Consider the following 24,438-nt stretch of genomic DNA (forward strand, 5'->3'; position numbering starts at 1 on the left):
CGGGGCGCGGCGCCCGGTGGTGCAGCCATGGGCCGCCTCCGGCGCTCCGGTGCCCGCGGCGGCGGCACCCCGGCTTCAGCCCGCAGGCGTCCCGCTCAGCCCGAGCCTTGCCAAGGGATGAAGGGGGGGGGCGAAAAAAGAAAAGTATATATTTTAAAATAAAGCACTGCAGCCCACCCCGCCTTCGCCGCGGAGCGCGTCCCCCCGGCTGCGGATGGCTTTAATGGAGCTTGGCAGCCACAGGTTCCCGCTGCCAGAAGAGGTGGAGACTCCGCCGCCTGCGCCCCACATGCGGCCGCGCACCGCACACGCGGGGGAGGAGGAGGAGGAGAAGGAGGAGGAGGAGGAGAACGAGAACGAGAAGGGCAGCCCCGGCCCGGCACCACAGACCGAGGTCAGCACCCGCCTCAGGACTGGCCCTTTCCCCTCGGGGACCGGCCCCACCTCACCCCACCTGCGGCGGCCCCCGAGGTCTTGTAGGCCGATGAGGGGCTCGGGCCGGGTCTGTGGGGCGCCATGAGGGGATCATTCCTCTCATCCCACGCCACGAGGGGATCGTCCCTCTTTTCGCATCACACGAGGGGATAGTGTCGTCACCCCCATGCCATGAGGGGATCGTCCCCCATCCCCAGGCCATGAGGGGATTGGCCCCCCATCCCCACAGCCTGGTCCCCCTGCACACTGTGTCCCTGGCACCCTCAGACCCTCCATTATCCCCAGGGGCACCAGAATAATGGGGTAAATCCCTTAAAAACCCTCTTAACACTACACAATGAAATACAGAACCCTTTGAGGGCAAGTCGGAATGCCCACCTCAGATGGTGCTTGCCCATGCCAGCCATTCCCTCTCTGTTCCCCAAACCAGGCCTGTGGGACAGAGCTGTGACTGAGGGACTCAGCTCTTGGTATGAAGCAAAGCACAAATCTGAACTTAGATGTGTCTGGGACAGAACAACACTTTTCTTTGTATCGGTGAGTATCGATGAACCATGTTGTTCACTCCCTTCGAGCACATAAAACAACTCCTGTGTCCTGTAGTGTGCGGGCTCAGCCGCCTTCGGAAGCAGTGAGGGAAGAGGCTGAGCTGCCATGGCTCTGCCAGGTCAACGTTTATGGTGCTGGCACTAAAGGCTGAAGTTTAATGCATTTTTCCAGACTGAAAAACTAGTTTCAGTTTTTGCAAATGAGGCAAAGAAATCAAAACACATGTATGCCCTCAGCAGAACCCCAGGACCCTACATACTCACTTTTCCTGGTGAAACTGGCTGTTTCACCAAATAAAAGGAAACTTTAGGGGAAAATAAGGAAGCTCGTCTCCAAGTTCACAGCAGTATTCCTGCTGATTGCAGTGGGGAGAAGTTGAAGTCTGATTCCAGAGTCCCATATTTGCAGGACCTTCAGCATGCTGGGGTGAGGTCTCACTGAAATGGGTTTAATGACTTTGTCAAAAATAATGCATAACATCTTTAATGCGAAGTGGGACAAACTTATCTGTCACTGTGCATAAAGAATTAAAGTTTAATGATTCTTGCCAAGATAAAAAATAACAAAGTCCATTTGTAATGCAGACACTCCTTTTTCTAGCTGATGTTTTTATCTCTTTTTGTTTCTCAAATTCCCCAAACTAGTCATTCTCGGTAAATGTCCAAACCACTGTGGTTTTATTATATTTACAAATACATAAATTCTCATATGCATAGACAAAAAAAGTTGTTCTTTATAATGATAATAGAGAAAGAAATAATTTTGCAAGAAATTTTCTTTACAAAGCAGCACTTACTCTTTTCAGGCATAGCCAACTTAAATGAGAAAAATAATGGAATAGACAATCTTCTGCCACTAACAAACTTTATTTTGGCTACACACCTCTCATTTGACACTTCCAGCTTCTAACAATAATCTCCTTCATTTCTTTCACAGTATTTAAAAGCATTTTTTTTTGGGGGGGGGGGAAGGAATGAAACTGACGCAGAGTAGTTTTCACGCAGGTGTCTGAAAATTTTAATAATCATATGTAAACCATTGCAAGCTTTTATCACATATCAGACCCACGGGGCATAGTGATAGATTTCATTCATCTGGCCTCTTTCATCCCTGCGGCTCCCAAGGGACCTTATCAAAGTAACCGAGCCATGAGCACTTCTTTTTTTGAGGGGGGAAGAATTCCTCCCGCCACCCTGGTGCTGCAGAGCTGCCCGAGCCCAGCAATGCAGCTGTTCGGCCTCGCACTGCCCCAGGAGGATGAGAAGAGTGCCACAGCCTGTTAGAAATACCAGGAGGATTTAGACAGGCGATAGAGTCTTCCAACCTGGAAGTCTGCCAGGACATCAGGCTTGCATTCTCAGCTCGTGTAAAAAATTGCTGGGTAATCTTCGGCTCCTGCGGAGGACCAGCAATGTAAAAATGCCTATAATTTTTATTATCTAATAATTACAGGCTACCTGCTGGGCAAAGCACGTGGAGGGAGACAAATGAGTGCAAATAGCCTGCAATTCCAGCAGAACTATGTGGCCTGATTTATGCATTCAAAGAGAATAAAAGCTGCTCCTATTCTGATTCAGGGGCACTTTACTCGTAGTGCTGTAAATACTAACACAGCTGCAGGGTAACTGGGAACCAGACCAAGGTGTTTTTACATTAGCCATGCTTCACTTGCCTGGCACCTTGTGTGATATTCATTCCTGTGCAAAACAGGTACAGAATATTTGAACTCAGGATCATGCACTCTTGTTAGCTATACAGGGCATTGAGTTGTCCAGTTCCCAAAGGCCAAATATTTTCTCTTCCCCTTGCCAGAACAGCAAGGATAGGCAACCACACGTGAAGGCAGCAGGCCAGGAAACCAAAGATTGATCAGCCAACAGTTCTGGAAGTACTGTTGTCTGAAAAGAAAGGTCCACTGAGTAGAGACTTGGGTCCCCAAAAAGCCCTATCCATAAATCATAGAAATGCTGTTTCTGTCTCTAAGAGGGAATACCAAGTGATGCAGTGGGGGACCTGGGAGTGTTGAGTATGTGCATTTACCACTAATATATCCCTTGTAGGACCACTTGTGTTCTACTTCAGTTTCAGGGGTGTATATTATGGGGAGTTGGAAATCACCCTAGCAGCTTTCTAGGATAGCCTTTAGGTTTAGGTGCAAGACTACTATGAAATATCAGTGAAGGTACAATATTAAAGATCTTTCTTGAAATTCAGACTCTGTTTTCATCCAGGTGATTTCAGTTGCTGTGGATGGTCACCTGTAAAATGTTCTGCTTCAGAATAGACTTTAAAGACACAGCCAACGTCTTTCTTAATGCTTGTGGGTGACTTCTAATTACAGCTCCTTGTGTCAGGTCTCTGCCAAGAATAGATGGAATTGAATAATATATCCCTCTTTTGGGGCACCTATGGGGGAAGAGCTAGGTGTCCCTTATGGAACTTCATTGAATCTCATTGGGAGACTCTGGAGGGAGCTATATCCATTTAACACTCTTAGGCTCACCAACAGATGGACCATGATGCACAGTTGGAGGGTGGGGACTGAAAAAAAGAAGTTAAAAAATGGTATAAAAATAAACAAATCTGGAAAAGATTCTTGAATTTCTCGGGGGGGGGGGGGGGGAAATAAGGTGGGAATACTATTCCTTTCACTCCTAAATAAAGACAGTTAATATGTGCAGAGGATTCTTCATGAGAAATACAACGTGCAGATTCTTTATTAACTAACTCAAAACATTTAGAGGAAGGTAGTGGCATCTTCCCCTTAGGGACACTGGAGCCATGGAGGATATGTCTTGCTCAGACATGTGAAAGGTGCCATCAGGGCCTGTCTCAGGGTGTTCCCCAGCTGGAATGGGTGGTAACAAGTAGAAATGAATACCCTGTTTCTCTCAACTCATCACAAAGCAATACTTCCATGCTGTATTATTTCCACACTCCTCACCATTCGTAAAGAAAGCATAACATTGTCTTTCTTGATCACCTATCATTTCTTACACCAGCCTGATTTTGAGCAGGTAATTCCCTCTCACTTTTCCATGATTGGCAGCAGCCTGTTTGGACTTGGCCATTTGAGGTTTGGTGGATAAAGACAGAGTTTTGGTTGTCTTTACTAGCCACCTTAGATGAGCAGTGAAGGAAGTAGCACCTTCCTTTAGCCTGTTACTTTGCACTATTCACTAAGAAATACTATTTTTAAAAAATATTGCAGAGTCATGCGATGCATACCCAGTGAATTTTACAGAGCAACAATAGAAAAATGTGAATAAACCTTGCAGAGCACCTGGCTCAGTGTATGTATTTATATATTAAAAAGCACTGGAGTATTATTTACATGCTTAGCTGGAGTTTGTCCTTTCTAGAGAAGTCTGGGCTGCTACCTGTTATACTTGGCTCACGATGATTTAAATAAGAATTTATAGGCCCTAAACCATCTGCAAAATGTCCCAGCTCTTCAAGGCCAATGTAAATGCAGTGAGGGGGGAAAACCGCAGAAAGAAAAGGTTAACAAGGTTTCTCCTTGCCTCCCCCTTGGCACATTTTATAATTAACTTTATAATGTCTGAGAGCGAAATGTTGAAACAGATAAAGTTCCCACATCCTTGGAGATAATTGCAACAGTTTGTGTAGCACATGACAGCAGCAGCAGCTTTGTTTGGTGTCACTGCTCTACACGTTGCTTAGAGTGTGTGCACTGCAGGGCACTCTGGAGCCTGGCTTCACATCTCCACATGAAAGCAGCTTGCTGTGATTTATATCATCATGCTAATCAGGAATGCGCATTAATTCAAGGTCCCTTTTGGGGCCTTCGGAAGAAGGAAGAATCAAAAATGAGCCAGATTTCTATTTTGTGCAAGGTGCCACTGTTTTCCAAAGTGTGAAGGAATTAAATGTGTCATTAGTGTTTGCAGACACGTTAAAAAGCAGCTAGAGGAGAGAGCTCGCTGCATGCTGCAGTGAGAGCCACGGGCAAGGAACCTTCTTCTGCCCCCTGACTCTATCAGCATTAAGGAAATTTAAAATTTAAATAAATCTTGAAATTCTAGCCCACGTTTTCTTATGAATGACAGATCCTTCCTGCCCTCAGTCCACCACATTTCTCCAAGCTTGAAAACTGACGCTTCCTTCTTAACAGCAAAAAGTAGCAAAGACGTTTGTGGTCTGGTGGTTACACCATGGGGTTGGAAAGCAGAAGAAGTGGTGTTTCAAATCTGGGCCAAGATTCTTGTTCACCATGGACTTGATCCTGCCAGATACTGAGCACCCACTGATTATCCAAGGCCAAGCCCTCACGCAATTCATATGAGTCCAAGTTCTTGTTCCAAAGTAATAACTGTGCCTGTATTCAAAAAAATTGGTGCCGATTCTGTGGTTATGCTGCTTCCTTCACAGCCCCAGCAGTCCAGCATTAATTTCCATTTTCCCTTCTAGTGGCATGAGGGCTGGGACAGTCATATTCCAACACTTGACACCTCCAGAGCCCTGATACCTTATGAAAATCTCATTTTACTTCTCTCTAGCATTTAGTTTTTTCAGATTAGTGGGAGGTCCTGTTCTTTTATGTTTCTGCCCATACCCAGGAAGGGAGAAAAATAACAAACCTGGAAAGAAATTGCTTTTATTCTGATGAATTGCAAAATCACCACTAGCTCTCTCTTTGGCTAGAGGAGAATCTAGTGTAGATACAGACATAATCTGTACTGAAACTGCTTTTTAAGAGCAACATGTGGCTTAGAAACAACAAAGAGGTATATATAATCATATATCTAGTCTGATTGTCGGGCAAGTAATAAAATCTTAAGGTTTTTTAATGCTCACCCATTAGGATTGTAGGAATTTAGGTGCTAGTGTCTTATAAATACCTTAGATGTGTGATTTTATGTATGTTTTCCACAGACCTTGTGGTGACTCTGAACTAATATGAATAGTTCTGCAAAATATATAACCAAGAAAAGCAGGTCTATTGTCAGACACTCCATGGGGGTCCATGAATCCAGAAAGACTGGAAACCACCACCAAGGTCAATGGATGGATTATTTAGATTGGATATGGCCCCTTTTTTCACATGCTTTTATGTATGCAATTTTCAGGGTGAGATTTCAACGTGCCAGTTGCAGCACTTGTAGACAGAAAACTACACAGACCTGTCTGACTCCAGCAGCTCCAAGGATGGCCTCTGCCATTCTGCAAGGACAGAGACAATAAGAGGGAACTGGGCCATCAGTGAGGAAAGGTAAAATAACCATATCTCTGTTCAGTGACTATAGTAACCATAAACAGTTACTAAAACAGGTTTTGGAACATGTAAAAAACCCAAGCCTTTCTGTGGTACCTGGTCCAGGGCTGTTGTAATACAGCTTGTTTTCTCCCTGTTAAAACAATAATTTACTCTTTACTTTGAGGAAGATAAATGTTTTCGAGACACATAATGATATCAGCAGAGATAAATTATAAAGGACACCAGCCAAACTCAAGCTTTGTGAGGACTGAACCATAAATCGCTGCAGCAGGCACGCATCTGCTCTGGCAGCAGGGTTACCATGCACCTGCTCACGCCTCAGGCCAGCCCCTTGCATGGCATATTCCTGCAAGGCACAAGGAAAGCGCTTAATCACTTATTAAATTCTTGCTCTATCTAAAAAGTATTTAAGGATGTGAACTTTGGTTCAATACTTGCATGTGTAATACCCTTATATGCCTAAAACATCATTCCACTGTGTGCATTTTTTCTGGTTTATATATGTGCATTTTCCCTGACACCGTACAAACCTATCAAAAAATGTTTTCAAAGCTTTTTTTAAATATACAAGGAAGCTGTGGAATGAGGGACGTCTTTTGAGTACTTTGGATTATATAGTACATGTTCATGTGAGGGTGCCCCACGGGTACCTGGGGGTTCTGTGCGCTTGCCAGGATGTCTTATTGCACAAACCTTCCTTGCTGCCCCATAACAACCACCAACTGTCCCAAACTGCTGACCTATTAACCAAACAAACCCCACTAAATATTGCCATGTGTAAGTGTACTATTATTTTTCTAATTGCTAAAAACATGTCCTTCCTGTGTTCAATAGCCTCTAGAAGAGATTGTTAACAGCTGGGTATTTAGCACAACAGAGGCTTTAGACTTAAAGGAACATTGTCCAGGTTAGCCAGTGAATTTGGCCATCTGTAATTTTTTATAGATGATTCTTTTCATGTTATCCATGTTACATTTGAAACTGTGAATCAATGGCTCTCATGAGGATTAAGTCAGCAGAGAGCAGAGTTCATTATTAAAAGAAAAGACCTGAGAGAAGATGGATGTAACCTTGGATAGCTGATGATGGATTGGGACTGCTTTTTGACTGGATGTACAGTCAAACAGTTTGCTGTGGGAATGAGGACTGGGGGGGGAGGGGGAGCACATGGAAAAAATATTTTCTGGTATTTTCTGATGTGGTTGTATGGGATACCTTGGACCCAAAACGTTCCAATCGCTTCCAGCTATTTAGGGGTCATGTATAAAGAGAGCTCCAAACTGTGCTTTGCCCATCATTTCAGTGGTGAGGGAGTCCATCTTACATATGACTGCAATAATTTTGAAAAGCTAATTTTATTTTCCACTACTAATTGCAAGAGGTTTTTTCCCTCCTGCTTTTTGCTTGCTGTGGAGGACCAGTCATTTTTATTCTTGTTTCTTGACAGCTTCAATTCCTGCAGTTGTGAACTGGTTTGCTGTTAGGGCATTTGTATTTTAGGCATGAAAAACAGATGTCTAGACCCATTAGTGTTGGGAAGAGAGATTTCTTTGGTATTTGAAGTATAAATATGGCAAATTTCCCCTCATCTTATATTTTGTAAAGCTTTGTTTTTGCAAAAGTATCTAATCTTAAATCAAACTGTGTCTGTTTGGTTATACCAGTCCTTTGGAGCCAATACAGTCTATCACGTCAGCAACAGTTTAGGTATTCCAAAAATAAGATGGTTATAAATCTGTCCTCTGTACCCCTGTGTCCCAAAATCTTAGGGATAAGGCAGAGATACTCTGCATTTACAGAAGCAAGATTTAAACCTCATATCTCAGTGAGTTGCATGTGTGCAACAACAACTTTGATGATCTTGAGCTTAAGAGTCAATTGTTCACAAAAAGAGGTGGCTCCTGTGACTTTCAGAGCAGCCTCTCCCTTTTCCTGCATCACCACTTCAGCATCACAGAGCACAGCTGCCTGATTTCAGGGGTGCTGAGGAATCACAGCTCCACCAGGGCTGGAACCACCTCGTGGTGCCCTGAATGTGCTGCAGGACTGAGGGGAGACAGGGACCTGCACCCAGCCCCCAAGTGAGTGCCCAGTCTGAAAGCAGAGCCACCAGGGGACCTTTGATCCTCTGCAAACAGAAAGTGCAATTGATTCTCTTCACTTAGAAGCATGACTAGTGTTACATTTCCTGAGCTGGACAAGGGTGGTCCAGATGTCCATGACAGATTTTTGCATAAGCACTTTACATTTTTTGTTTTTCTAGCTGTTTGCTCTTCTTCTCTGGTTTGAAAAAAGCTCTTCATACACTCTTGTTGAAATCACTGCCCTAAAAAAGGACTTACATCAGCCTTTAGCCTTCAATAGTTTATTGGATCTTTGGTTGCTAGTGGAGAAAATAGACAAAATTAGGCAGACAGGAAAAACTATGGGACAGTTATTTATGTGAATTTTGGGTCATTTTTTCTTTCAAACAAGTTAGTACAACCATATGGTGGAAAAAATATGCCAAGTTTTACCCAATCTACTCACAAGTCAAATAATTGGACATATAAACTGATTATTCAACCACATATGCATTTTGAACAATCTGGAATATTATTTTTTATGGACCAGATTCCAAATTATTCAGACATTCTGCAAAGAGTCAAAATGCCATAAAAATGTGACGATTCTGTCTCCATCTTTATGTGACCACTCCATAATCGCTGTGTACACAGAGGTCCCAGCCCTTCATACAGGGAGCTGGACAAGGTCCCAACAAAGGACAAACAGAGAGTACCTGCACACCTCTGGGTTTCTGTAGAGATGGGTAGGTCTAAATCATAGATCCACTCACTCTCCAGTGAGATAATCATAGTAATAAATAATATATAAATACAGATCATTGTAAGTTGTCACAGGTTATCACTTTTGAATTCCTTCTGTCCTTTAACGTCTAAGGAAATAGAAAATACCAGCTGTGCAGTTATTAGCCCATCTTTCTGATCATGCCAAATCAGTGGCCCAGTGAAAAATCTGCTCTTCTGTTTCACTGGGCTGTGGACACCCCTGTGAGCCTGCAAGACACTTATTTCCCTGATAATAAAAATAAACTTAGCCAGTTTCCGAGTCACTTCCAAGTTTGCTTCTGGAATATCAAACATAAGTTTTCATTCTCTTATTTCTTGATTAATGCATTGAGCATCAACTTTTCTCAGCCACTTCTAAACTTTAATCAAGGATAAATCACCCCCAATGGGCATTTTAATCTTGTTTCTATATTTTTAAAGGAAATTAAATGTTAATTGCTGCTAGGTAAATTTATCTAAAACACTGATTTTCAATTCATCCCACAAACAGTAAGAAAATAAAGATAATTGTGAGGCATTTCCTGCTGAATAAAGGGAGCAAGGACTTTTTTCCCCAAATAATATTTCTAAAATAAAGTATTTTTAAAGATTACTGTTAGTGTATATTTTTAAATGTCTGTTACTTTCAAATGCCCAGCTAAGCTGACTGCAGTAATTGTTAGGAAAATATTTCTCTCCCTGTCTCCGAGGTGACTGTGGAAGAACTATGACTTTGTTTAAGGAGAGATTAAAAAGTAGAGAGAAATTGCCATTGCATATTCAACAGCAATCAGAAAATATAAAGCCCAGCTGCTTTAGTGAGCTCGTGTGTGACATCCCTGCTGCTGCTGTGTGTGTAGCTTAAATCCTTTGGGGAAATCATCACTGGTTAGAGCTCAGCCTGTGTTCAAATTCCAAGTCAAGGCCATTGATTTGGGGCTCTCACCACTTGTACTTGCCCTTTCATTATGTCTTGGGGCTGTTTTTCAAATGTCCTGACTACACAATCCCAGGAAGTTAGGAGTTTCAAAAGATGTTAAAGCCTGGCTACCCTGAAATCAAGACATCCCAAAACACACACAAAGTAGAACCCACACATCTACATTTCCAACAGCATTACCCACAACCATCTAAATTTTAGGATTGAGCTCTTGCATTGCCAAAGATTTAAACCTAAAAAATGGCTTTGGACTAAAGTTTTTGTAAGATTTACCACTAAAATCATCTCTGTAAGCAGCAAGCAAAATCTTTATGGTTTTGAATACTACTTTTTGATCTTTTTCACAAAAGCATTGGCATTATTCTATAAAGCAAAGAAGAAGCTGTGAAGGTCAAATCTTCTACATCATTGCAATCATAAGAGGAAAAAAATAAATTGAAAAATGTCTCTATTATATAATCTGCACATTAACAGGTGGAAAAACAGCAACATAATTTACCTTTCGACACAGAAATGTCTTCCATGGAGCCAAGCAAATTCACTCTGGTGTTTAATCTGAATAGTTGCCAATTTTCTGTCTGTAATGGGAATCCAGTGGAAACTTGGGGAAGGAGAAAGAATTAAAGATAAATGCCACTTTCAGTGCTGGAGCTTTGTCCAAGGATATTTGGTGGGGCTGGCAGAGCACAGACAGAGGGACTGGTCTCAGGTCAGCAGCAGAGTGTGCTGGTTTGCTTTTGGGAGCCTCTGACAGAGTACCAGGGTGACTTTCTAGAGTGTAAAATTATCATCATGGGTTTAAACAGAAAATACAGGTTGGCCCTCCAGGCTCACTCACTCTCACTCACATGCACAGACACCACCTTGGCCATGTTCTGGACCAGATATTTCAGGGCTGCTCTGCACTCCCTCATCTAGTCTGTGGCCAGAGCTGATTCTCTCTGCCTCAGGAAATGCTTAGAGAATCCACTCATTATGACCCTGAAGGTTCCCTGCTTTGAAGAAACATCATATTCTCATAAAAAAAAATGCTGGGACTATAAACTGCTCCCAGGAAATGTGCAGGAACGGCTTGCAGGAGGGGAGGATTGCCTTGCATTGGGTTAATAGACCCATTAAAAATCCAGAGGGGGTCAAAATTAATATTATTTTCTAAATTTCACAGATGTTACTTTATTAAAAGGAAACCCTGAGATGTTCAAAGGAGGCAGGGAGCTAAGCTGCCAGTGTCATTGAATTTTAATGATGAATATGCTCCTTAGGCTCTTTTAAAATCCCAGCTTTAATGTGTTGCTTCACTCAAGGCTAGAAAGCTTGATTGCAAGCAATAATTAAAAGTCTTCTAATCCCAAGAAAACTAGATTAAACCAGAGCTCCTCTTTATAGTGATTAAACTAAAGCTACTAAAATGGAAGCATCTTCAGAGACATTACTTTCCATTTTTTATTCTTAGTGCCTCGCTCTGAATAAAAAGCTGCTGAAAGGGGTAAATATAATGTTAAACAGGCTAACAATAAAGTTTTCAGTCTAATCAATCTCTCTGGTACTACAGCAAGTGCAATTATTTTAATGGAGTGCCAAGATAAGTAAGAGACTGAAAGTAATCTGAAAATTTCTCTAACTGCCTGTTAATAGTGGACTTTCCTTCATTTTCTCCTTTGAAAACATTCCAAGAGTGTTCAGAACTTGAGTGAAATATCTCCCTAAATATTGCCTAAGAATGACTTTTGTGTTGTCTGGTTCATATGCAAAAAAAATCTCAAAAATCCAGCAAAAAAACCTTTCTATAAGTTACTGCAGTCTTGCCTTTTGTAAGGATGGTGAAAAAAAAATCTGGAACTTACTTCTCCTTTGTTTGCATTGATAGGTATTTTATTCTGCTACTGGAGATTAAACAGACATTCAGCTTTTCACCTTCCCTATAAAACCAGAAAAAAAATTAGGAAAATTAACAAAAATGCAGGAGGGAAAACTGATAAAACTAAGTAGTTTCACAGAGATAATGACAATAATTAAACAAAATGCTTCTGATACCAAAGATACGTGGCCATAGCAAGCCCTCATCTTTTCCAACAAAGCTGCGTTGGAAGGATCGACACAAATTATCCATAAATATTTTTAAAGCTTCTTGCATGGAGGGTAAGAGATGAGGTACGTACAAAGATACATAATCTTATCATCTTAACATCTTACATAGATGTAAGAGTTATGTCCCAGTTGGCAGCTGGTATCCCACTTTTCTTTTGAGCTGGCTGCAATTGGGGCAGCCTGTTCCTTGCGGTGCTGCTCAGGTATCACAGGATCCATCCTCTGGGGCCGGGGACTCGGGGATCGTGTGAAGGCGTGCTTTGATGGGCACACGGTACTTCAGCACTTCCACACTCACCTGCCTCGGCAGGCATGGAGACCACACAGTCTGAGCTTGGGAATTCTCACCAGGTGCCACCCGTGTCTCCCAGCTCCTCCCAGAGCCCACCTTGGAGCGCGGTCCTGCCCGAGGTGTCCTGGGCGGGGACAGGCGCACAAGCACAGGCAGTTCTGGCAGAGCTTCCTTGCACCACAGCCTGCAAAACATTTCATTTTTCCCTCCTCACCCCCAGTGCTCCCCTCCGGTGGTTTGCTGCCTGCACACCCTCAGAGAGGCATTTGCAGCAGGAGAGTCAGGGCAGAGAGGTTTTCCACTAGATTGAAATAGCTTGGAAATGCTCCATCCCGTTTGGAAAAGGACCTCGGGGTTTGTGCCATGTCATGGGGTGAACAGCAAGGAATCTCCTCGCACCATTTGTGCTCCTAAATGCCAGCCACGCTGCACTGAAAGATCCCGGTGCCAGCCTCCGCTTGGAAAAGCCCTCAGCTATTCCCAGGGGGAGCACTGAAATCCATCAGCGACCAAGAGTTACTGAGCAACAGCATCGCTGCCAGAGCGGCTGTGCCGGGGCTCGCTCCGGGCCGGAATCTCGCAGCCATCCTCCCTTTCTTTCCCTGCGCCTCCTGCCCTTGGGACACGCTGCTATTGCAGCCTGCCGTGCGTGTTTGAAGCTGCTCTTGCCACCAGCTCTCAGAGGCAGGCTCCCTCCTGAGCCCCTCGCTGTCATGCCTTAAATCATCATCTGCCATCATTCCAGGGCTGTCCCGGCTTCTAAGACATATTGGCAGTGACAATAATGGCTCTCAGAGCAAAGCTTTCACAACGTGCCCATTTGTGTAGGTTTCCAATACACAGCACTCCAAAACGTGCCCATTTCTGTGGTTTCCTCCTAGCGAGCAACTGTGTCTCAGCAATCAGAGGAAAATGGGCCAAGGTAATTCTCCTCTATCCTTGTTGCTCTTACCTGTCACGTCACTCACAGATATTTCAACACACCAGCCCTAGGACAGCTATAGCCACGTGAATTGTTCCCAAAGCTTCATTTCATGAAGCTTCTTCCTTTCAGTTTGTTTTATAAAGAGGAAGAATTTCTCTGTGTTGAGGAATTTCATTGCATTTCTTTGTGCTTTTCAGCAAATTGAGAGGCCAGGAAGAAAATAAATACAATATACGTGGTGTCAGGATATTCAGTGCAGCCTAAGTGGGAAAACAACTGAGGCTGGTGAGGCAGTGGAGGGGGGTTCAGCTGTGTGCTCTGTTACACAGAAAAACTGAAGTTGTACAATCAAGTTGTACAACATCATCTGAAGAAGAAAAAGGTAAAAAGACATGAGCACCTAACTGTGGTGCAAGAGGAATCCAGGCTTTGGTTTGGTGTTGGGAAAAGCCAGGCTCAAATCTCCTGTTGCTTTAGTGTACATAGGTGCAATATAGACAACAGCAGCTACGCTCACGTGGGAGCAGACACTCAGGTATTGTCCTAATTTACTTTCCTACTCTATTTCTGAGTGCTTTTCTTTCTTAAACTTATATAAAGTCCAGTCTCAGTTCAGGCAGGGCTCCTCTGCCTAAAGAGCTCTTCATGCTGAGTGGAAACACAAGCAATACCTACTGCACAGTATCCCAGACACTAACACAGGACTTTTAATCTTAACACAGCAAACTTGTTTTTCTCTAACGATAGCTTAGTCTATCCCTGCTTATTGGAAACCTCCACTGGCTTTTTAATAAGATTTCTGTTCCAATGCATATGCACAGAACAAAATGCACTTTTTGCTGCATTAGAAGAATTTGGATAATCAATCAAGTGTTTAAAATAAAATTCAAATAACTCAAATTGAGTTGAAGTAGTCTTTCTTTCAGTTGAAGTAGTCTTTCTTTTCCTGCAAAAATATTTTCTGTAAAATCTTTTCACCTCTTTTATCTGCTTACTGAAGTGTATTGATGCTCGATGCAATGAACTCAAGTTTATGGAGAGACAGGGTATGTAAGACATGATTTGGGCTTGAAAGAGTTTCCATGTCCAACACCCACTGAACATTTAACAGATCGCTATTCCACACCTTTACAATATGAACATCACTAAGTGATGCTGTGACCTGCATTGCTTTAATACATAATGTAAAAGAGCAAAAACACAAAATCTGTTCAATCTACTGGCCTGAGCAGGAGGCAGATGCCTTGAAGGAGTGCAAAGACATTCCTGTGGGCTGTTGAAAATAGTACAAAGGACTTGGATGCAGGTCTCTGGCTCTTTGCAAAGCCTCTCTTTTCATCTACCACTTAGGGAAATGCAGTTTTCAAGAATAAGATTTTTAAACCCTCCCTAAAGAGCCAATACCATTAAAGGGCACTGGCAATCCCTGCCTCTGTCAAGTTCAGACCAGTCTTGATAACAAAGTTCTGCTCCTGCTTTGCATTCCTAACTGCCTGTGCCTCCCTCCCTGCCTTTGCTGTCTTGTCCATAGACATACAAGGATCCCTGGCACAGGAATGGTATCCATATGGCCCATACTTGGGGGTTTTTTGTAAGGTAAGGATTATGAACAAAGAAAATATTAACGTTGCTGCAGACCTGGCTGACTTTGGTCAGGTCTGTACCTGGTTTCCCAGCTGCACACTCAGACTCCCTGTCTGGTTCCATCTCTGATACACACATATATCTTAAAGATTCAGAAAACCAGTGTGAACCTAATAAAACATTTTTACAGGCCTTTTGAATTGAAATTGAAAAGGAAGCCATTCCAGTCACCATAAGTGCTTACTTTTCCTTTCTGGCATACTTAAGTAGGTGAGAATTTGAGGCAGGTGCCCTCCAGTGTCTGCTACTATTATTTGCTGAATTTTGTAATGTTAAAGTCATTCTTTTGCATTAGTGTGTAGTGTGTGTTTGTGTACACTTCTATGGAAGCTGAAGATAAAAATGGATTCCAATAATAAAATCTTAACCCAAATTGCTTCAGTACTCTCACATTATCCAATTATTAAAAAAAAAAAACAACCCTAAAAAAACCCACTGTTTAATTTGGAAAGAGATGGTTCCAGTTATAGAATGAGTTATGTGGATTTGATTACAGAAAAAAATTCTTGTTAAATTGGTATTACATAATGTGTGAGTGAGACTTCTTTGGGTTTAATAACCTGGTCTTCCTGCATTTTTCAGTTTTCCTATTTATTGAGAAAAGTGATCTCTTTGCTTCTCTTTGCTGACAGGAGACCAGTGTTAGAGATTTAGAAACTGGAAGTAAAAAGGAGAGGACAATCAAATGAAATGACAGGGGAGCTGCTGTCCTCCTAAATAAACCACAGCCAAGAAAAATGCAACTGCACTTCCCTTGCTCTATTTTAAAGAATGCACTTTGTTCCTAGAAACTTTTCATTCCTGTATCAGTTAATCTACTGAGAAAAACACTTGACAATAAAGAATATAGCTTTTGTGGCAAGAATATTTGGGACAAAATTCTCTCTGTTAGAACAGGCTGGCTTGTTCCCTGCTGCTGCTGGCCCGGATGATGGAGCCAGAAAAGGACAGCACTTCACTGCCAGTCCCTTGTCCTCAGCTATGCCAACACCATCAGGATCAGCATGGGCTGCACATTTGTAATTTTCTTTTCATGCACAAGCATAAAAGGCTCTGACTTGAAATGTGTCCCCTGGCATTTCTGAAGTTTGGAAAAATTCAACACAAAATCGGGGCTTTGGAGCAGTTCCCTCCAGCTCGGGGTGCTTTGTTCCATATGTCAGACCCAGTGGCACATGCTGGTGCATGCAGAGATTTAGGGGACACACAGAGAGCCTGCACACAGGATGGGCCACAGGCAGAGTGAACCATAAACTCCCACTGCTGGGAAGAATCAAATCCTCTTTTTCAAGTGCCGTGCTGGCCGCTCTGTGTGACGGAGAGCAGAGAAGGCAGTGCAGTGCAGTTTGTGTCAGCTATCACAGGAGGGTGATAAATGTGCTGTCAGTGTCCTACAGCTCTATCTGTTTGCTGTCTGGTGGTTGCATGATTCAGGATCAGTTTATGGGTTTCTTCTGGAACCAGATGGTTGCAAGGCAACAAAACGAATGCCAGCCACATATAAATGTCAAATGTTCAAACCATTACATGTCAACATAGCCAGGGTGTGCAGCCAGCACTGCTGCAGAGCACAGAGCCACAGACAGGCAGCGGGGCTTGTTTAGCCAAAGAAATACAGAATTCAGGAAAACTCTGATTTTAAAAGAGATACTTGGTGAAAATAAATCAACTCCTTATAAGAAAAATATGACCAGGTCTGTGTGTCATGAGATAGCCTGCAATATATGTCATGAAAGCAAGTCCTGTCAGATTTAATTACTTTTTTCTTGCAGCTTTAAACAAAGTTGGCTTCAGCATGAAGGCAGTTCCTTATTAAAAATGAAATATAAAAGATGGGATTACTAACCACGAGGAATTTACCAACAGAGACAGTATCTAATCCTGTGCAATATCCTGTGCAATCGTGAAATATCTGGGATATCTGCAGCATTCCAGAGAATTATATTTGGGCATTAATTATTCTTCTTAATTAGTGTAGTCAGACAGAACCTAACTGCAAGGCCTTCTCAGGTTGGCGAGCACACTTTGGTGGGTTCCATTAGCACATAAAGTGTACCACTTTAATCCAGAACAAAGTACTCTGCCCAGTAGTTCTGCCAGTTTATGCCAAATCCCACGGACTTGAGTGGGGCCAGATTTTGTACTTTGGCTGCTTCTATATATTCTGGCAGAGATGAATGCATTTTTATAATGAACTATTCAAAATCTTTCCAAACAAACTCAGTTATAAAAGGATTTCCCCGCTGTCAGAAATGAGGTATTTAGTTGATGCGTGATGAGTACAACCTTTTCTAATAAGGCCTGCATATATTTCCTTTTGAGCTGCACTTCATTCATTTGCTGGAAATCCAGGAAACATTTGAATCAAGTTAGGACCAAACAGTACAGAGGCTGCAATGTGGTTATCATCATGTCAGGCACAAGGAAAAGACTCAGGCAGGATCCACTCCCTCCAGAATGTTCCCATCAATATTATGGGTGTGAGAAGGAGCCTGCAGCCATCTGGCCTTCATTAGCTCTGTTTCAAACTTGCTATACATAAGGAAAGAGTCTGAGAGACAGTCTGTTACAGTCAAAGAACTGCATCAAATGCCCAGTCCCTGTGTGAGTGATGCCAGGAACTACCTGCTAATGAATAGAACATGGCATTTGGCACCAAGGATGATGTTGAAGTGATAAGTTTAAAAATGTAGTTTATTATTGTATTCCTTTATAAAATTGAACAGGATGCACCATCCATTTCAGAGCCTTTATTACCATCCATTTAGCTCTGCATTATTTAGCAAGAATGAGTCTTTTGGTAAAATCTGTGTCATTCTAAAACTGATTTTTCATGGGCTGTTGCAAAATTGTTTGTCATTCCAATACATCAAGTTTTATTGCCATCAGTTGCAGCTGCACTACAGAGTAATGTGATTTTATTCCATAAAAGAGGCAGAAGCAAATCACTGTGGGTGCATCTGTGAACCTTTTGGGGTAAAGTTGTGTCTCATACCTGTATGTTCAATAGTCTAGACAGTGAATTAGTGCTGGACTCCTCCATCCTGAAAACTGGGACCAGGATGGATCAAAATCCATATAAGGCTTGACCTTAAGAGACCTCTGCATTCTAAATTCCTACTGGCTCCAGCGGGCAGCTGAGTGTGCGAGGTTGGCAAAACAGACTTAGGGTTTTGCTGCAGGAACCATTAAGAGACATCCCACTGTACACCCCAAGAAGGCTTTCAAGGCCTAAATTAGAGCTGGGCACCATCTGGGTCAGTGGTTACCGGGGCTGCAGAGATTTATATGGAGTCCTCAAAGGACAGGCAGTCACTCCATCACAGTCGTTCCCCGCCTTTGTTTGCTGCAGCGGTTTGCACAGAATGTGGGGAAATATGTCCCAAATCTATCAGCACATTCTGCAAAACCCCACTCCAGCCCCAGCCAGGACGGTCGTGGGGCTGTAATTACCAATGTGGTCCTGGCTCCTCTCTGGACAAAGCAGGAGCTTGCAAAGCCCTGGGTCAAAAATGGCTTTTTTCTCATTATATTGAAAACTTCAATTCTTCCTAAAAATAAACCCCAACAAACCACCTATTCTAAGATTGATGTGCAACATAAATCAGAAGTAATCCAACTGAGACTGTTAAAACAAAGCTGCTTTTTCTTACCAAACTGAAACATTTGGATGTGGCAAAAAAGAAATGGTAAAGACAGAGCTGCTGCTTCTCACAATTTTAAATGCAATTTCACTTTAATCAGTGAGATTCTGCAAAGTGTTACAGACTTGTTTTCCCTGACTATTTTCAGAGCCTTGCTCTATTAATATTTATTACCCATATTTTCACACCTGGAGGACTAAGTTGCTCCCTACTGTTAGTGAGCTACTATAACTTTGAATTTCCTATCATGGTTAGCACAGGAATGGGAATAGCCAGGCTTTAGTGTTCCACGTGGTTTGGGTTCATCATCTTCAGCTTCAGATTCTTGGCTTTGAAGTGGGAGCCGCTGTGTACCATTTTACTCATCCACAAAGGAAATTTCCTTTGAGATGCTCAGGTGAAAAGTAGAGAAATTAAGATGGCTTTGGTGCATTTTCCCTGGTACAACAAGAGGTTTGTCTGCAAAAGATAGAATCCACTTGGCTGTGCATCCTGCTGGTGTGGCATTGACATCTGGGTGCACTGAATTGTCTATACTATGGTTCTCCAGCTGTTTCTGAGCATTAGGATGAGAGCCAGCATGAAAACACAGACAGAACTGTTGGGACACTAAAAACAAAAAGAACCTCCCGTGCTCTCCTGAAGGGAAGCTCTTTTCTGGTAGTTGTCCTTCTGTTCCTTCTTTCTCCAAGGACAAACTGACAAAAGCAGACAAAGCCACAAAACCCAGTGATTTCCAAGGAATATTTTTTCAGAGAATTTTCATACTTAAAAATGAAGAAGCACAACTCAAGATCTTTCAGGTCTCTAAAAGGTGGAACTCTGTTGAGAACTTTTTTCCTTAAGATTATTCTACTAACGGATAATTTCTCCACTGTAAACAAATGCCAACAGGATCCTTTCCAAACTGCCAACATCCTGGGTCAACACATCCTTTTTCCTGGCTTGAGGAGCCCCCAGAGTGAAGGCACAGTGGTGGCAAGACCAGGCTGTGCAGGGAAGATGGAGTGCCTCTTCATCCCCTTCCTCTCATCCCAAAAACAGATCGGGAGCACATGCAAAGAGGCTGCTCTGGGGCACAAGGAGATGCTCTGTCACTCTGCTGTCTCTCCTGACTCGCTGCCTTCCATGTCATACACCCTCACTTTGTCCTTGTGCTCAGTAAAAGGCTTTTCAGGTTTCCTGCACAGGTTATTTTACCTCCTCATTTCTCTTCCCACACCAGACGAGCAGCCTGACAGCAGCAGCTCATCGGGAGCAGCGGTGCGTGCAAACAGCACCACCTGAACTGGGTCACAACACCTCCACTCACTGCAGGGCACATCTTTTGATGCCCCAGACAGATACCTGAGACAAGACAGCACTTATACACTTCATTATCTGTCAGACAGAGATAGAAAAGGGATGATAAGGAAAAGAGGTGGGGTGGGAAGCACTCTGTTGACATTGGTAGGAAGAAGTGAGTGTGGAGACTCGTGGGTGGCCCTGGGGAAGCCATGGTGGCAGGTCCAGGCTCTCTGAGAGGGGCAAGGCTTGTGCCTCCTCAGCCCAACAGCACATAGAAAAGTGACCCAGAGCGCTGCTGAGCACAAGGCATCCTACAGCCAGGGTAAAAAGTTTACTTTGTTTACCAAAGTGAGAGAAGTCATTTAATACAGAGACCTAGCCCAGTTGAGTCTGCCAGGAAAAAAGAGAAAAGAGCCGGGGTTGGGATGGGGACTGTTTCCCTGGCCTGCAGGCTATGGACATGGTGTCTGCCCCCTGATGTGACACTGCAAAAGGCTTGTCCATTAGTTTTGTCTCCTCAGGCCTTAGCCACTGTCTGAACTGAAGAAGGGGTCAAACTGTCTTTTCATTGTGGGACCAGGTTAACCTATGGAGGAGCCTGGGAAGTGCTGCTTTATCCCATTCTCCTGAAGTTGGTAGTTGCCCATCAGCACTCCAGGTTTGATGGAGGCAATATTGCAAGGCAGACACTGCCATGAGTCATGGACTGCCTGTCGCGGTGCCAGCCCAGCACCGTGCCCAGGTGTCTCCAGCACAGGTTCCCATGGGAGAAACCCCTGGATGCGATCTCTGAGCAGGGCCTTGCTTAGCAGACACTCGCTGACAGTAATTGTATTCCCCAGAGGGGACTGGGCTGACTCACTCAGAATTTTCATACAGCATTTGGGATGGGCAGTGTTTCTGCTCTGAGTCACGCTGAGCCCTTCTTTACGGCTGGGAGGATGCTACTGTGGGGTCCCGGCCCAGAGCTGCGATGCAGAGGATTTCATGCAGTTGTCACGGGGCCTTTATGGAGGTCACATTGTTCTCAGGAGTATCAAAGTCCCTTCCCTGCCACAGCCATTCCTACAGCATGCTCCAGGGGCTCAGCTTTGCACAGGAAACACTCAAAGCAGTCACTTAGCAATTGCAAGTAAATATGTAATTGGAGCTCAACACTCAAAAGTGTCAGGAGCCAACATCACCACCCTCCCAATTCATGCCTGTGTTTAAAGATCCCAAGGAGGCCCTTGCTGTCCCCATTGTAGTCCCAGATGAAGAATGAGCCTCTATCCCTGTCTCTGAAGACAGCAGCTGCTCTACGGATGCTCAGCCGCTCTGGAGGACCCCAGCAGGCTGCCTCAAACCCCAGCCAAGAATAACATCAGAGCACAATGCAGTGAGTTTGTTTTTCACCAGGTTCTCCCAACTTCCATGGGCTGGGCGCATGACTCAAAATTAAAGGAATGCAATAATTAATTTCACTTGTCAGGCCAGCATTACCCTATCTGCTGTGCTGAAAGTGCTGTTGCATCACACTGGGTCCTGGGATAGGTTGGAATCCTGGAGGAAATTGTACATGGAGAAGTCATGAGCAGGCCTAACCTGGGACTGGATGCAGCATATCTAAGAGGGACTTTTACGCCTGATAATTTCCTTTTAATTAAATGTAAGCCTGCCTAAGAAAATAGAACTCAAGGTCAGGGTTTTTGGATGGAAAATCAAATGACTGGGACACATGTCGTGTTTCACAGAGGGAGGCAGTGGGAGGATTTTTTATTCAAGGTGTAGAGATTAGCTGTTTTCCATAGTGTTTCAAATAAATCCTTTAAGTGCAAATACCCAAAGGATAAAAGCAAACAGTGTCCCTTCTTCAACAACAACTTATCTGAACCACTGCTGTCCTGCAGGGAGTCCTCAGAGCTATGGGGAGCATGACTTGGTAAATAAATGGGCAATGCAAAGCATGGGGTCAATCCCCTGCACTTCCATTTCCTTCCTCTCCCTCTTGCAGACCCCAGTTAGCTCTCCATGGAGAGAACCTGGGCTTAAACATGAGCTGAACACCTGAGCTCACAAAAAACCAAAGACTTAATTTAATACCCATGTCTCAGTGACTGTGCTGCAGGTTTCCCAGCCAGGTGAAGAGCAGCACCTGTAACACTGTGGAGAGGCACTGCTCCAGGGAAATATCACTTCCCTCTGTGTAGCAGCAGGGCTGGAAGGAGTGGAGTTGTATAAGCCACTATTGCAATTACTGGTGTTGCTGGATGGATGTTTTCCTTCATGCTGTGCAAAGTTGTATTCTTTGGGAAAATGAAAACAACTCAAACCTCCTCAGAAACCACTTAAGACATGAGATGTAGAGAAAGATTAATGAGAGGAATGGACATAGTACAGTTTCTCAGACTGAGGACAAGCCTTTGTTGAGCTGCACTGAAGCACAGGCTCAGAGGTGCTCTGGAGGGCTCTGAGAACCCCCATGCGCAGGGTGGGCTCCCAGCACGTCTGCAGTTTCTCTCTCCACAGCACATGCACACACTGCCAGAGAGCAGGTGAGGCACTGGCTTGTGTCACTTGCACACTTTCCTCCCACTTTCAGGACAGATTTAGTCTTTTTTCTTTTGGCCAAGACCATCCTTCGCTCCTAGGAATGAAAACTATATTCCAGACCGGCTGGGTTTTCCCTTTCCTTATTGCTGAATATTGTTCGCTCCAGGAGTGAAGAATCATGAAACCCAGACCCAGAAAATTTATTTTCTTTGAAAGAAACAATCTTACACCCATACAACCTTGTTTGCATCCCACATTTGTTGCCCTCTGAGTCAAGCCAGGCAAACTGGAGAGAAGGAGACCAGGGAGATCTCTGGTGTCCTGGAAATCACAGGCAAAATCGCCTTACTGCAAGGATCCTTGTTTGTATTTGATCATTTTTTAATGATTTGTTTTTTTCAATAAAAGATTTATACTTGGGAAGACCTGTTCCAAATCACCTCAGCAAAGAGCAATTCCATTATGAGAAACTGATCCCTCTGTTCTCAGTCCCTCTGGAAAAAATACGTTCTTTGGTAGATTTGCTCCAACACAAATGGAAGTTACTAAACTCATCACATAAAGTTGTGTGATCACAGTTTCTGCTTGGCTTTATGAATTTCCTGTTGTTTAACCACCTATGCCTTAGTGTAGCATGTAATTTGTTGCAGGGAAATGCTGCGATCAACTTCATTAAAATTTCTGCATACCTAGGGAATTCAGCTTCTTTCAGATCATTTATCAAGCAAATGTGATTTTTTTTTATCCTCCTTTTAGATTTTGTGCTAATTTTGACCCTGATTTAAGATTATTAACATTGAGATTTGCCCTCTACGGACCTTAAAATTCCAGGCTCATGAAAATTATTTGATCTCTAGGAACTGATTTCAGTCCTTGAAAGGCTAGCACACGCCATGGGGTCATATTTATTTTATGAGATGATTTTTTCCTAGTGAGATCAGTTGATGGAACAGCCAGTATTGCAAAATGTGGAATAAATTTCCAATACTATACCTCAGTACCCAGAAAAGATCTCACCTGCAATTTAAGAGTCAGTAATAAGTACATTTGAATAGCTTGCATTTTATGTACTTCTGGTTTCATAACTTCCCTTCTATATCTCATATATATATTTATTTTTATGTATGAGATAGAAGATATATATTTTTGTATATATAAACTGTTTCCTGCTTTCTTACTGAACACTGGGGAATTAAAAGTCAACTCTGCTTCCTTGAGCTGCTGAAAGATTGCTTTCAGGTGCTGTAGGAGTTCTTCCCAAGGTTTACTATAAATCAAGACAGCATCCACACAGGCCACTGCATACCCCAATGTTTGCATAGCAGCAGGCTTGTTACTTGAAAGACACTAAGGAGCAACCCACACAAACCACAGCTTTATGCTGAAAAAAATCCAGTAAACACTAAAAATTTTGTTGTGGTCTTGGAAGATTCTGCTCCAAGGTGTTGCTGATATCTGTTCCAGAAATCCAGAAAGCTGTTTTTTCCCTTGGCCCTCACATTAGCTGGTACCCAAGGATGGCATTGTTATTTAGCCTCAGTGCTGCAGCACTAAGTGATTTAGTGCCAACCTCCCACATGGCCACCAGAGCAAGATCTTCTGAAATGCTGCTTTCTGCCACCAGCACTCTCCTGATTCCAGCTGAGTTATCCAGTCTCTGAACACCACCAGAATTTCAGGAGAAGGAGCATGACAATTTAAGGGCTGGTGTTAGACATGGGCTGCAGGAGAACTGTTCAAAACTGTGCACTGGATGTATATCCCACTGGAAATGTTCAGTGTGTTCACCAGCAGCACCAGTAACCCCTTTCCCCGCTCCATCCCAGCAGGAGACCCCAGCTCCCAGCCGGGCAGGAAAGCTCTCTGCATCCCGGATGAAGGCAGAGCCAAACACTGTTCTTGTTCACACATTTCTCACTAACTTGACGTTCCAAAACCGGTATTTTTTCCCGCAATAAGATTTGAAAAATGCCAGGACACTCCCAGGCAAGTAATTCATGTGCATGTTGAGGGGTTGGGGAGGGGATGGGGGAGT

At 43.3% G+C, this 24,438-nt stretch overlaps 1 long non-coding RNA gene across 1 annotated transcript in view; it reads left to right on the plus strand.

Moving 5' to 3' along the window:
- The first annotated feature begins 55 nt into the window (after positions 1-55).
- The window catches only part of LOC147650129 (uncharacterized), a 65,490-nt gene continuing 41,107 nt past the window's right edge, over positions 56-24,438 (plus strand). The window contains exons 1-2 of the long non-coding RNA XR_015277042.1: positions 56-394; positions 6,075-6,217. This is a non-coding gene — a long non-coding RNA (uncharacterized LOC147650129). The remainder of the gene's footprint in view (positions 395-6,074; positions 6,218-24,438) is intronic.

This window comes from Cyanistes caeruleus, chromosome 16, assembly GCF_971803275.1.
Source record: "Cyanistes caeruleus chromosome 16, bCyaCae1.hap1.1, whole genome shotgun sequence".
NCBI classification, from domain to species: domain Eukaryota; kingdom Metazoa; phylum Chordata; class Aves; order Passeriformes; family Paridae; genus Cyanistes; species Cyanistes caeruleus.